This window comes from Dipodomys merriami, unplaced genomic scaffold (assembly GCF_024711535.1).
Source record: "Dipodomys merriami isolate MVZ:Mamm:240054 unplaced genomic scaffold, mDipMer1.0.p SCAF_3, whole genome shotgun sequence".
Classification (NCBI taxonomy): domain Eukaryota; kingdom Metazoa; phylum Chordata; class Mammalia; order Rodentia; family Heteromyidae; genus Dipodomys; species Dipodomys merriami.
In genome coordinates this window covers 67,213,269-67,228,255 of record NW_027204492.1, presented here as the reverse complement: position 1 = coordinate 67,228,255, position 14,987 = coordinate 67,213,269, and the positions used below count along the sequence as shown (strand labels likewise).

General features: G+C 39.5%; 1 protein-coding gene across 8 annotated transcripts in view; it reads right to left on the bottom strand.

Moving 5' to 3' along the window:
- The window catches only part of Zc3h12b (zinc finger CCCH-type containing 12B), a 290,287-nt gene that overhangs the window by 28,201 nt on the left and 247,099 nt on the right, over window positions 1-14,987 (bottom strand). For 7 of the 8 annotated variants that reach the window (XM_070040213.1, XM_070040210.1, XM_070040212.1 and 4 more), the window contains one exon: window positions 11,527-11,580. The gene's annotated coding sequence lies outside the window, so the exon portion shown is untranslated. Of the gene's footprint in view, window positions 1-11,526; window positions 11,581-12,272; window positions 12,308-14,987 lie in introns of all 8 variants that reach the window. The other variant, XM_070040215.1, reaches the window with a different exon arrangement.

Genomic DNA, 14,987 nt, shown 5'->3' with positions numbered 1-14,987 from the left:
TTCAATGTAATTCAATAATTACAATAATACCTGGAAACATATTACCATTGAAGGATTGACCCCCACTCTACTGCCCCATATCCATACAGAAACATTCCATTGTGGGACCAACTGAAAAGCCCCCACCTCCCTTGACCTACTGGCTTTTTCTTTTTTTTTTTAATTTAATTTTATTTTATTTGTGAACATACTGTACAGAGGAGTTACAATTACATGGGCAGGATAATGCGTACATTTCTTACCAAGCATTGCAGCCTTCTCCTTTGTTTACCCTTCACATCCCTTCCCAGCCTCCCCCCTCCCCCCCAATCCCAATCCTTCTCCTTCCCCCCCTTCCCCCCCCCAGTGGCTTTTTCATTAACCTCTTCCTCCTTGCTCAGACCTCATATAAAAACCCAGCCCCTGTCCCAACTCTCTGGCACAGCCTCCAAACCGGGGGGAAGGTCTGTGTGCTTCTCTGTTTCGTAATAAACAGTCCTTACCTGTTGATGATCAAGTCTGGCCTATTCCTTTTCCATTCTCCTCCATTTTCGTACATATGGTGCCAAAACCCAGGAGAGGAACAGTGCCAGGAGTAACTGGGTACCCTCTACTGAGCGGCTACCTGCCTCCTTGCTGCCTTTCATCCAGCCTTTCTGCTACCTTCTTCTTCCTTCCAAGGCCTTTCTCCATCCGGAGCATAGAGCCTGCTGAGCTTACTTTGGGCTAAACAGCCACCTGAAAGAACTTTGCCTATGTAAGCAGTGCATGCCTTGTGTTTGGCCACCCCACTGGCTTGAAGTCTTATTGCCCCCCTGTGTAAACCCAGAAAAGGCCTTATCTCTCCCCCTATTCTCTCTCCTGGACACTGTCCTCAGACTCTGATCTCCAGGCAGGAGGCTCTTTGCCATTTGACCGACTCCACCCACCCCCTAAAAGGCTTCAGGACAAGGTAACCAGCCTGGTCCATGGCAGAGGTGCCCTAACTCACACCTAGGGACTTCTGGAGTCCCTCCCTTCCTGTTTGTGGGGTTCCCGGAGATTCCAGACATCTCTTCCTTCCTGACACTCCCACACCCTTTAATTAGGATCTTTGGGGATACCCTCTCCTGGTTATTGAGATCTATCTGTCCACCTTCCCAAAGCCCCAGGGATTCCTGGAGCAGCAGGACAGGCCCTGTAGTCCTACAAAAATTTTCCAAATTGTCTCCCAGAGACACTCCATTGGCATGTCTGCAGTCTAATCTTAAGACTCTGGGCTGACTGATTTATAGTCAAAAAACCTGACTTGTTTGTCTACCAAAATCTGGTCTCACTATCAAGGCCACCGTTGGCCTAAATTCAGAACCTTCGGTTTTACTCTTACTGATTTAAACAATGCTCCAATGAAACGGCGAGGAGTCCCAGGTCCCCTAAACCTAAGCCGTTCTCTGACTTCCACTCCAGAGATTCCCTCAGCTCTCCTGCCTTGCTCACCAAGCCCTTCTCTGCTGTAAGCCTCCCAACCATCTCTAGAAAAGTAACTCCTTATCTTGTAGTAGCTCAATCTGTCTCTCACCCCCTTTTCTCTATCTTACTCCTCTCTCCCTCTCTCCTTCCCCCCTCCTCTCCTTTGATGACCTCCAGGACCAAAAATTCTTTTCTCTTTTCTTGCTCTTCTAACTACATTTTTGCTATTTGCAGTTGGTCCAGATTCTCTACTGTCTGTCTGCTCCAAGCAAACTCTTTCTGCTGACCCCTGTCCCTGTGCCTGTCTGTCTGCCTGCCTGTGTAGCTGACACAAGGTGAGGGTAGGGGTAGGCCTCCAAAGGTAAAACAACAAGCTTGGCCTTGCTTAAACTCCCTCTAAACAAACCTTTCCAAACGTATACATTTCTCAACCCACTTCTATGGCTAATACACCTTCTTCCCTTCCAGACCCTAAATAAACAGGCCTCTGCTCTGACTCTTTTGTTAATCTGTCACTGATAGTGGCTGGCTGGCAAGCACACTGAGGCCAGCCTCTCTCTTTTACTGCTCTCTCCCTTTCCCACCCCAAAATCTCATAATAAAAACAAACCAGACCTTTTTGTCTTTGAGACTCAGACAATAATCCAATCCTTTTCACTTTCCTGAGTCCATTCACTTCAAAATCTGGATTCTTAATTTCTCCTCTAGGAGGCGGCAAAAGAGAAATCTTTCCCTCCTACCTTTTCCAGTAGCTCTATCGAATTACTTATACATTCACTTTTAAGTATCTTCATTATACCACGTCCTCCACTTAAAAGTCTTTGGGTTAAAAGTGATGCCTCCCTCCCCATCCCCTTACAAACCTGTTTGCCCACCCTCTTCCCCAATTCTCTCTACAGGCCCTGGAAGCACCCAGCTAGGAAAAGACAAAGGCTACATGATGGGTTTTTCTACAATCCCCACTCTTCCACCAGGCTTACTCCTTTTCACTTCTCTAGGGGTTAAATATTCAACTCATATACTAATGTGCCTCATCACCAAAACTGATTTAAAGGTTTTCTGTTCTTGTTATCAATGTTTGTTTAAGCATGGAAATTCTGTTAAATTGTTTGTCAAAATTACCTTGTATTGGTCTGGGTAGATGGCTCAGTGGTAGAGTGCTTGTCTTGTATGCATGAGGCCCTGGGTTCGATTCCTCAGCACCCCAAAAGCAGAAAAAGGCAGAAGTGGCGCTGGGACTCAAGTGGTAGAGTGCTAGCCTTGAGCTGAAGAGCTGAGAGACAGCTCCTAGGCCCAGAGTTCAGGCCCCACCACCACCACCAACAAAATAACTTTGTATTTTGTTTGGTATTACCTACTTTTCCAACATTGACCACGTGATTTGATCATATTGAGCAAAATAATATCACTTTGCCACTGGAATTCCAAAAAACTTATGGCCAATTTTCATTTTTTTAAAACCTAAGCATGCCTTAAAACTTTTGTTTAAATATGTATGTGAATATGTTTAATATAATCTCATTGTAATACATAAAAACTCTGTAAAAAGGTATGTTCTTCTATTTCTTGATACTGATATTTCCTGAAATTTCTGTTCCTTGACTGCAATTGTAAATTTTGTGTTGAAGAAGTTAATTATCAAATGTACTGTTTGCTTAAAGGAAACATCTTTATTAAGGGTAGTAGTAAAAGGAATGAGACCCAGTTCAGCTCCTAGACAGCTGTGACAAAGAATACCAGTAAGGAGGAAAGCTAGTGAAGAAGGCCTTGGAAAGGGAAACTGAGGAAAAACCTTTGGGTAAGAAAGGATTTGGAAAATGTTAATATTTGTTTCTGTCCCCAGAAAGTTCGCGTATGTACCAGATGCTATACCTTAAAAGACAGAGCTTATAAGTAAAATTGTTATCTAATTAAGTTGGCTGTGATTTACATTAAAACTAGCATCTCATTCTTTATGTCCCATCTATGAAAGTAAGGTCCTTCAAATGAATACCTTTTAACTCAAATGTCATTTTTCTCTGTTTAACATGTAAGCTGCCTTGGATATAGAGCTAAAAGGACACCAACTCTTGCATTCTTTGTTGTAATCACAAAGGCCTAGTGACACCTATAGTGTCACTTAGTATCCTAAAGTGCTACATGCAGTTAAGAATAACTGAGCCGGGGGCTGGGAAGGTAGCTCAGTGGTAGAGCGCTTGCCTTGCATGCATGAGGCCCTGGGTTCGATTCCTCAGCACTACATAAGCAAAAAGAAAAAAGCCAGAAGTGGTGATGCGGCTCAAGTGGTAGAGCACTAGCCTTGAGCTGAAGAGCTGAGGGATAGTGCCCAAGCCCAGAGTTCAGGCCCCACAAGCTGACCCTCCCCCCCAAAAAAAAGAATAACTGAGCCGGGCACCAGTGGCTCATGCCTATAATCCTAGCTATTCAGCAGGCTGAGATCTGAGGATCACAGTTCAAAGCCAGCCCAGGTAGGAAAGTCTGTGAGGCTCTTATCTCCAATACACCACTCAGAAAACCGGAAGTGGTGCTGTGGCTCAAGTGGTAGAGCCTTGAGCTGAAGAGCTGAGGGAGAGTGCCCAGGCCCAGAGTTCAAGCCCCATGACTGATAAAAAAAATAGAATAACTGTATTTCTATTGTATCTGCTTGTTGCTTTAATTGGAAATAAAAAAGAGGTTTTGTGGCAAAGACTTGTTCAATCTGAGGATTGCAGTTCAAAGGCAGCACAGACAGAAAAATCCCTCCGAGACTCCATCTCCCAACTAACCAGCAAAGAGCCAAGCTGGAGAATTAACTAGCCAAATGCTGGAAGTGGCACTGTGACTCAAAGTGGTAGAGTACTAACCTCAAGTAGACATGCTTAGGGACAGTGCCTAGGCCTTGAGCTCAAAATGCGTGAATCCCCAGGATGAGTTAGAGAAGAATAAGAGAAGATGATTCCACATTATCCACTTTGTGCCTGCCCTTTCAAAATTAACCAGAGCCAGGAGGTCAATAGAAATAAGTTAAGAAGCTTGTCAATCTAATGGCCATACCGGTCTACCTTCTAACTGGACAGGAATTTACATTCTTGCCTTTGTTACCTGCTATTTATGGGAAATGATCAAGTTCTCTCACCAGGCCCTTAACCACTCCAATCCAGCCCTAGCTTCTGACTGGTTATGGGCTCATGCTCCAAATGGAACTTTTCTGGCTTTGGGCTCAGGGTTTGTTTTCCTGTGTCATTCATATCAACTAGTCCTGCTACCTTGTCAGCCTTTTGCCTGATCTCACCTTTTTCAAGTTTCTCTCTAATAGGATAACAGCCCTCACTCAGGACCTGGGAGTAAGTCAAGGCCATTCTATTACTGCAGGAAACCAGAGGCCTCACACTTTGCCCAGAACAGATCTGGACCCTGAAGACCCCAGCCCCAGTGACTCCTTGATGCCCTCATGCTAGCAGGAAGTAGCCAGAAAAGACCATAATGTCCCTCCACCTTTTATACTCCTTCAGGGTTCCAAATGATGGGAATCTGCTTTGTGTTCTCATAACTCCATGTCACTACCCTCTCAGCCCAATTCTTTTTATGTATCCAAAGATCCTATATGAAGGACTTGTCTTGCCCCTCTTTGCCCAATCATTTCATGTATCTAAAGATGGAATATGAAGGATTGACTCCAGCCCTACTGTCCCATATCCATACAGAAACATTCCATTGTGGGACCAACTGAAAAGCCCCCACCTCCCTTGATCTAGTGGCTTTTTCATTAACCTCTTCCTCCTTGCTCAGACCTCATATAAAAACCCAGCCCCTGTCCCAACTCTCTGGCACAGCCTCCAAACCCGGGGAAAGGTCTGTGTGCCTCTCTGTTTCTCAATAAACAGTCCTTACCTGTTAATGATCAAGTCTGGCCTATTCCTTTTCCATTCTCCTCCCTTTTCTCAACAACCATCTTATAGAGGACAATGACTTAAAGTGAAATTTGAATTAATTGCATTATATATGTATATAATGCAATATATATATATATTTACACACATACATACACACACACACACACACACACACACACACACACACACACACACACACACACACACTTGTAGACTTGTGGTAAGACCCCAAATTGGACTTACTGCTTTATTATAATTTTTTTTGGGTCCGGTCGTGGGGCCTGAACTCTGGGCCTGGGCACTGTCCCTCAGCTCTTCACCTCAAGGCTAGCGCTCTACCACTTGAGCCACAGTGACACTTCCGGCTTTTTTTTCTTTTTGCTTATGTGGTGCTGAGGAAGCTAACCCAGGGCCTCAGGTATGCAAGGCAAACGCTCTACCACTGAGCCACCTTCCCAGCCCTTTATTATAATTTTTTGCCAGTCAGTACCACAGTTTGAACTCAGGGCTTGTCTTGTTCACTCAGCTGGCTCTTTGTCACTTGAGTCATGCTTCTAGCCTGATTTTTGCTGGTTGTTTTTGGAAATGGAATCTTATAACCCCTTTTCTCTTTAGGGAAGCCTTGAACCTATATCTTTTGGACATATCCTTGAACCTCAATCTTTTGGACCTCAGCCTTGTGAGTAGCTAGGATTACAGATATGAGCCACAGGTGCTGCCCAACAAAGTCTGGACTTTGTTTTGACCCCATTCTCTATATTATTTTGCTTTCTTTTTATTATTATTATCTTTAAGTAGTTGCACAAAGGAGTTGCCATTTAGCAACGCAGTTTATGAATACAATATATATTGATCAATGTCCCCCTTTCAACAATCTCAGCCATCCCTCCTAACCTACCTCTTCCCCTACTCTTCTTAATTTTGTAGCATATACACTGGATTCTTGACTGCCTTCTCTCCCTCTTCTCTTTGTTCACTTACCCATTTTCCCTTGATACCACCCCACCTCTTCCAAGTACCCATTTCTTGGTGTTTTATTTTGCTGAACTTCGACTTTGCTTTTCTGAGGAATCATACTATTTGAGTTCTCCCTTGATTATACCACATTTCAGTTAATATATTTATATACACTTGCATATCATCCAATGTATTTATTTGTGAGTTTAGAAGCTAAATTTAGCTTCCACATATAAGAGAAAACATGTATTTGTCTCTCTGGGCTTAACTTATGTCATTTAACATAAATTTTTCCATTTCTTTACAAAACGGATGAGTAAAATTCCATTGTGTACTTTATAGGAAAAAAGGAAACTCAGGAAGAGAAGCTGTATACATAGACAACTGTCCAAGATATCTGCAGGGCTTCCCTGTAGGGCTTCGTGTAAGCCAGGTGTCCAAAGTTTCTTTCACTTTCAAAGGAATGATCAACCAAGAAACAATTACCAGAACCAAGAGATACCCACAGAATGGGGAAAAATCTTCACTAGCTATTCAATAGATAAAAGACTACTATCCAGAGCATACAAACACTTCAGAAAGTTAAACAGAAAAGAACAGATAGTGCAATTAATGAATGCAATCATATTAAAGAGACTGTTCTCACAAGAAGTACAAATGGTTTATAAATATATGAAAAAATGTCAACATCCTTAGCCATAAAGAAAATGTAAATCAAAACTACACTTATGTTCCTTCTCACCCCAGTCACAATGGCAATTGTCAAGAAAACCAGACAGCAAGTACTGGTGCATTCAGCAAGTACTGGTACATACTGCTGGTATGAACATAAACTAGTGCAACCACTATGGCAATCAGTATGAAGGATCTTCCTAAAAGTAAAAATAGATGTACCTTATGACCCCACATACCACTGTTTGTCAGATGTCTGAAGGAAAATAAATTAGTATATAATAAAGAGAAGTATTTATTGTAGTTTTGTCCACTAACTGTGCAATCAGCCAAATTTCCCCAGCCACAAATGAATGCATAAAAACATATGGTACATAGAATATTATTCAACTATAAAGAAAACTAAAATCATATCATTTGCAAGGAAATGGATGGAAGTAGAAATCATTATGCTGAGTAAGATAAGCCAAGGTCAAAAAGTTAAAAACGTCTATTTTTCCCTCATTTGTGGAGGCTAGATCTAAAGGATATATATACACACATACATATACATATATATGTATATACACACATGTATTTGTGTGTATGTGCAGACACATATATACATATGTATACACATATAAAGACAAATAAATGTAAATGTAAGTATGAGGATGAGGGAAAAGGGAAGAGGAGGGTACAGGGTGAATAATATTGAAATACATTTCATTTGTGTATGAAGATGGCATAAGGAATCTCAATAATGATAGCTGTTGATCAATAAGGAGTTGAGGGTGAAATAGAAAAAATAGTAGGTTATTCTACTTACAATGTAATATACACAAATCTGAAATAACACAATGAAATCCCTTGGTATGAATTGGTAGAATGCTAGCCTTGAGCAAAAAGAGCTCAGGGACAGTGCCCCGGCCCCTAGTTCAAGCCCCATGACTGACAAAACAAACCAAAAAACCCACCAAAACCAGAGTGATAGGAAAGTAAAACAAGCCTTGTTGAGGAAGGTGGAAGAAGGAGGGCAAATAGTGTTGGTAAGTGAGGATGAATATAGTCAGAGTAACTTACATGTAAATATAAATATAGAAGAATGAAAGCTGTTGAAATTCTTTTACAAAGGGAGTGAGAATCATAGAGAGGGTGAGTTTGATAGAGTGCATTGTATGAATGTATGGAAATGTCATAATGAAGTCTCCCTCTGTACAGCTAACATATTCTGATACATCTTAGATAAGAAAAAGAATTATCAGGGTGCAACTGTGGCTCACATCTGTAATCCTAGGTATTCAGGAAACTTAGATCTGAGGATTACAGTTCAAAGCCAGCCCTAACAGGAAAATCTGTGAGACTCATCTCAAATTAACCCCCCAAAAAATCTGGAAGTGGAGGTATGTTCAGGTGGTAGAGGGTCAGCTTTGAGGGAAAAACTAATGGACAGTGCCTATGCCTTGATTTCAGACCTCAGTGCAGGCACAAAAAATTAATTCATTAAAAAAAGAAAAAGAGGCCGGGTGCTGGTGGCTCACACCTTTAATCCTAGCTACTCAGGAGGCTGAGATCTGAGGATCACAGTTCAAAGCCAACCTGGGCAGGAAAGTCCATGAGACTCTCATCTCCAATAAATCACGAAAACTGGAAGTGATACTGTGGCTCAAGTGGTAGGGTGCTCGCCTTGAGCTGAAGAGCTGAGGGACATTGCTAAGGCTCAGAGTTTAAGCCCCACACCGACCAGAAAAAAGAAAAAAGAAACAAAATAGTTTGTTTTGTATGTTCTTTCCCCATGGTATAACCCCTGTTTTCACTGTATTTGATTTTGGTGCCCTGAATCTTGTATATACACTTTTCTAATTTGGGGAGGGGAAGGGAAAAAATGCTTAAATAGGGATACAGTTTGACCTATTGTAACAATGAGATATACAGGACACTATGTTGAAAACAAACTTACAACTTGAGGGGGGGGGGAGGAAGAGAGGAGTTGGGAGGTGGGGAGGGAAGGGATGGTAAAGGAGAAGGTAACAATGCTCGATAGCAAATGTACTCATTACCTTACTCATGTAACTGTAACCCCTCTGTACAGTATTCTTACAATAAAATAACGTATTAAAAACAATTAGAAATTATAGAGCCAAAAAGACAATAATGAAAAGGAAAACTAATTATGGAGTTTCAGGAGCACATTTGAGCAGGTGAAAGAAAGAATAAGAGAACATAAATATAGGAAAACTAAAATGATATATTCTGAAGAGCAGAAAGATAATAAAAAAAAACTAAAGAGACACAATTGGACCTATGGGACACCACCAAATGGATTAAAATACAGATGATAGAGACCTAGAAAAGAGAAAGCGGTAGAAAGAATATTTGTACAGAAAAGAATTAAAATCTCCAAATTTAATGATGAATCTACCTATCCAAGAAGCTCAACAAACTTTAAGAGGGATAAACTGAGATTCACATTGAAGTACAATATAACCAAACTGTTGGGGAGGAAAGTACAGAATCTTGAAAGAGAAATGCAACTTGTCAATTACAAGGCCTCAGTAATATTAATATTCAGTTTTTCGTCAGAAACCGTGGAAACCACAAGACAGTGAGAAGATATATTTAAACTGCTGAGAAAAATGTCAATGAAGCATTATATATCCTGCAAAACTATCTTTTTAAATTGGAGGTTAATTAAAAACCTTCCAGGTAAAGATAATCTGAGGGTGTGTTACCGGTAGACTGTCTTACTTGAAATGATACATGGAGTCTTTTAGGTTGAAATGAAAGGGAACTAGGGAGTAACTTGAAGCTGTGGGACCAAAATAATGATAACCAGTAAGGAAATTACAGAGATTAACATAAAACAGCATTTTCATTTTGGCTTGCACGTCTAAATTTTATTTTTCTTTATTTTTAAAGTCTTCATTAGCATAATTAATAATATAAAGGGGTTTCATAATGGTATTTGCATAGATTTGCATAGGTATATGCAATGTACTTTGAACAAGTCCCTTAACCTCCTGTCCCCCACTTTTTTTTTTGGTCGGTTGTGGGGCTTGAACTCGGCCTGGGCTCTATCCCTCAACTCTTCAGTGAACTCTCTTACCACTTTGAGCCACAGCACCACTTCCAGTCTTCTGGTGGTTTGTTGGAGGTAAGTCTCTTATGGACTTTCTTGCCCGGGCTGGCTTTGAACTGTGATTCTCAGATCTCAGCCTCCTGAGTAGCTAGGATTACAGGTGTGAGTCACCAGTGCCTGGTTCCTCCTCTCCCTTTTTAAAAAATGTTTGGTTGTTTTCATTATACTATGCATGTGCTATATATATATATATATATATATATATATATATATATATATATATATATATATATATATGCATCTATATGTATGCATGTACACATACTTTTATCTTCACCCCTTTTCTTTCCCATTCCCTCTCTAAGGAACAACCTCAGGTTATGTCCTTTTGACTTTCATGTCTATTTATCACCACCATCACTACCACCAACATCATTTTAGGTCTAGATTCCACAAATAAATGAAAACAATCCATAGTTGACATTTTGAGCTTGGCTTATCTTGCTCTCCAGTTTCCATCCTTTTATTTTTGTGAAGATGACATGATTTCAGTTTTTTTTCCATTATGACTAATACTCCATGGTATACATTTATGTGTGTGTGTGTGTGTGTGTGTGTGTGTGTGTGTGTGTGTGTGTGTGTGTGTATGTGTGTATACCATATTTTCTTCATTCATTCATTGGTTATTGGGTACCTCATTAGATCTCACAGTTTAGCTACTGTGAATACAGTTCCAAAAGACATAGATATGCAGGTATCTTTGTTCCATGTAGTGATTTTGCATTCTTGCTGGTGCCCTGTTGGCCCCTGCTGGTGTTTCACCATACTGCTACTGGTGCCCTGTGCTGCCAGTATCTAAGCTGGGGGTATAATCTCAGACAGCTGCAGGATTCCTCTTAGACCTGGAAGGGTACTCTTTCTCCTCAACTACTACTGTGACTGAGACAGGGTGTCCAAAGATTCCCCAATAAACCTTCTTTTTAGGCTCCTAGAATATCTCATTTCCCCCAAATAGTCCCTCTTTTCAGATATTATCTTGCTATTGCAAAACAGAGTGTCTCCACTAGTGCTAGCCTTCCATATCAGAGTTCTCACTGTCTCACAAATACCCGCACTGGGATTAAGGCTTGTGGAATATGTGGACTTTTCTTGCAGCTAGACTTAGCCATCTGTCACCACAGGATCTTCTATTTTGCTTTGTTACAGTCTTCCATTTTCCCTCTCTCTCCTGTGAAACTGGGGATGAGTTATTGAAGCTAAGTTGGAAACAATGCAGACTAAATCATTAGAAATTGATGGTGTTGATTGCTATTCCCATGGCAAGCATTAATAACAAATCTAAAAATAACAGGGAGAGCAGAGCAATATGGTAAAATTGGACCTTCCAGAAATCATCCCCACTCAGAAACATTGATTTCATTCACACATGAAAATACCTACACTTGAACCAAGAAAATAAGATGAGAGTTCACAGTACCTGGTTGTAACACCATAAGAAAAGACACATTGAAGAAGGTAGGAAGAACAGTTTTGCATTACCTGTCATCTCTCCTCCAACTCCAGGCATACAATGTGAAGAGATATACCATCCTCCTAGTGGAAAGAGAGGGAAGTAAACATAGAACTTTGAGTTAGAACTCAATATCACATATACCAATGTAAAATCTATCATTGGACAAACTCTCCTGGCCTGGAACTTCAGGCTTGTATCCACATACTGACTAGACTCATTAAAACATAGACATGAACTTGACGCCATAATAATAAGATATAATTTCAAGTTCTCTCCCATATTACTGCTGGCTAACCACAATGCTCTTGTATTCCAACTCAGCACAGTACTGGTGTTCATAGCTAAAGTATTGCAAATTGGTGCAGTATCTGTTGTAGTGAACCTTAATAAGAGCACCTGCTAGTATTGTAATAGTTTTAGAAGTCATGGGCTAAGGATGTTGAAGGATGCCCCCAGATAAAACTAGGATGCAAAGGGTGAAATAAATAACTTTCCATCAATACAAAGACTTATTGATATATGACCAGAAGGATAAAGAGCAATCAATGAAATATAATGTCACCAAATAGACACAACAAGGTGTCGATGACTAACTCTAAAGAGATGGAGATGAATGAATTGGTATCAAAGAATTCAAAAGGGATAAGGAAAGTACAGATAAATACAAGGCTAAGGAAAATACGTATAAACATTTAAGAAATCTAGGAGAGATATTTAACATGGAGAGAGTGACAGAGGGATGACATTGTCCAAAAAGAAATGTACTAATTACCTGACTTAGGTAACTGTAATCCTTCTTTACATCACCTTTATAATAACAATAAAATAGAAATTGAAAAAACAATTAAAGGAAACAAGAACTTTGTACATTGGTAAAAGGAATGTTAATTCTTTGAAAAGTAAATATAAACATTTACACACTACAACAGAGCCAAGCAAAGATTGACAAAAGAATTAGAGCATTTCACAATAATACTTGAAGGACAGAATAATTAGACTGAAGACCAATAAGGAACTAGAAGACTTGAATAAAGTATAAATCAAACAGATCCAGTTGAAAACGTAGAATACTTCCCAAAGGGAAAACATTAGGATCAAATGGCTTCACAGATGAAATGTAACAAATATTCAAAGAATTAACATGAGTAGTTTTCACATTTCAGGATAAATAGTAGAGAAAACTTCCTAATGTATTCTAATATGTCAGCATCTCTGCTGTCAAAGTATGACAGCATTACAAAACACATACATACACACACACATCAATATTGCCTATGTATATATAGATTAAATATCCCCAGCAAGACTAACAAAATCAACATCATAATAACAGAATTATACCTCATCAATGAACAATCTAAAAAAGAAATTACAAAGTAATTCCATTTAAAATGGCATCCAAATAAACAAAATATCTTGAAGTAAATTTAAGCAGGAAAATAAAAGAATTTCACACCCAATATTATAAAAAGTGAATTAAAGATAATGCATGCAAAGGTTTCTTTCTATTCTTTGTTAGGCTGTAAGCCCCATGAGAGCAATGTCTATATCCTAGAAATTGTTCTTTGCAGAATACTGGGTTTCTTCCTGTAACTAATTTTTTTCCCAGTAAATGCTCATCTTCAAGTGTCTTTGAACCTAATATACCCAAATCTCCTTTGTGGTCATGTGAACCATGCTATTGATATGAATTAAGCAAGCTTTTCCTTAATGAGAAACCATTTTTCTTGAAGAGAATGACCCAGAAGGCAATTCTTCCATATATATATATATACACACACACACACACACACACACACACACACACACACACACACATATACATGTATATGTAAACTGAAGAAAAAATAAATTTCTAACTACCTATGAACTAGGCAGATAAGTATCCTCTTAATGTTGATTTTATTTCTATTCTGCTTGATTACTGCAGAAATTATCTGCAATGTACTTTTACATTTGTCATCTCAGGTTATTTTGACAACTATATGAGGTAAGGATTATTCTCATATTAAAGATGAGAAAATATGTTCACATAGAACAAATTAATTGCTTAAATAACAGTACATAACAGGCTGAATGGTGATTTCAACTTCGATTATCTGACTTCATATGAAAGGTCTTGCCTATAATTTTTGTATACTCAATAAATCCTTAAATGTGTAATTAATAATATGATTCACAGTTTATAAATGTCATGATGAAGTTAAAATCGTAAAGGGTGCAACTTAACAGAAATATGAGCCAGGTGCTGGTGGCTTACGCCTATAATCCTAGCTACTCAGGAGACTGAGATCTGTTCAAAACCAGCCTGGACAGGAAAGTCCATGAAACTTTTCTTTCTAATTGATCACCAAAAAGTCAGAAGTGGAGCTGTGGCTTGAGTAGTAGAGCATTAGCTTTCATCAAAAAAGCTCAGGCACAGTGCCTAAGCCCTAAATGTAAGCCCCAGGACAGGCACCAAAAAATGAAATCACAAACTTTTTGAAAGTACCTACACAGTTTTAAATTATAAAATCCAGAGAAGCTTTAATTTTTTAGAATGTCTAAGTGTCTGAAAGCAGGAAACATGAGTCTAGAATCAGTGAGAGTAAACTTTATGTTGCTGCTTATAGTAAATAAACAGACTACTAAGTGGAATCGTCATTTCTATATTTACAAAAGATACACATGTTCTGGAAATTTTTATTCCTATTTATGTATTATATGAAAAAATTGCAGAAAGAAAAAGGAAATAAATAAGAACCAGAGCTGAGAGTTGGGTGGCTAGTGGCTAGTGCCTCACACCTCTAATTTTAGCTACCTAGGAAGCTGAGATCTGTGGATCACCATTTGAAGTCAGACTAGGCAGACAAATCTGAGAGATCTGCCTCCTCTCCTCCTCAAAGTTGTAAAAGTTCATGTGGTCTTATTCAAGCAAATAAGTTGTTCAAGATGAGGGTTAAATGAGATAACACATATAGATATTTTTTTTGCCAGTTCTAGGGCTTGAACTCAGGGCCTGAGCACTATCCTTAGGTTCTTTTGCTCAAGGGTAGCACTCTACCACTTGAGCCACAGTGTCACTTCCAGCTTTTTCTGTTTATGTGGTACTGAAGAATCGAAACCAGGGCTTCATGCATACCAGGCAAGCACTCTACCACTAAGCCACATTCCCAGTTCTAAAGATCTTGATTAAGCAATAAAGCTGAAGAAAAATAGTTCTTTACTTCTCACCCTTTCACATGATGATTTCCTGATGGCTTCAATTATCTCAAATTAACTACTGAAAAAGCTGGAAGTGGAGCTGTGGCTTAAGTGGTAAAGTGCTACCCTCGTGCAAAAAAGCTCAGGGACAACACAGAGGCCCTGAATTCAAGCTCCAGGACCAGCAAACACACACACACACACACACACACACACACACACACACACACACACACACTCGCACACACAAAGTGTACATGCTTCGAACCTAATATGATTCTTCAGATTTTCACTGCTGTTTTTG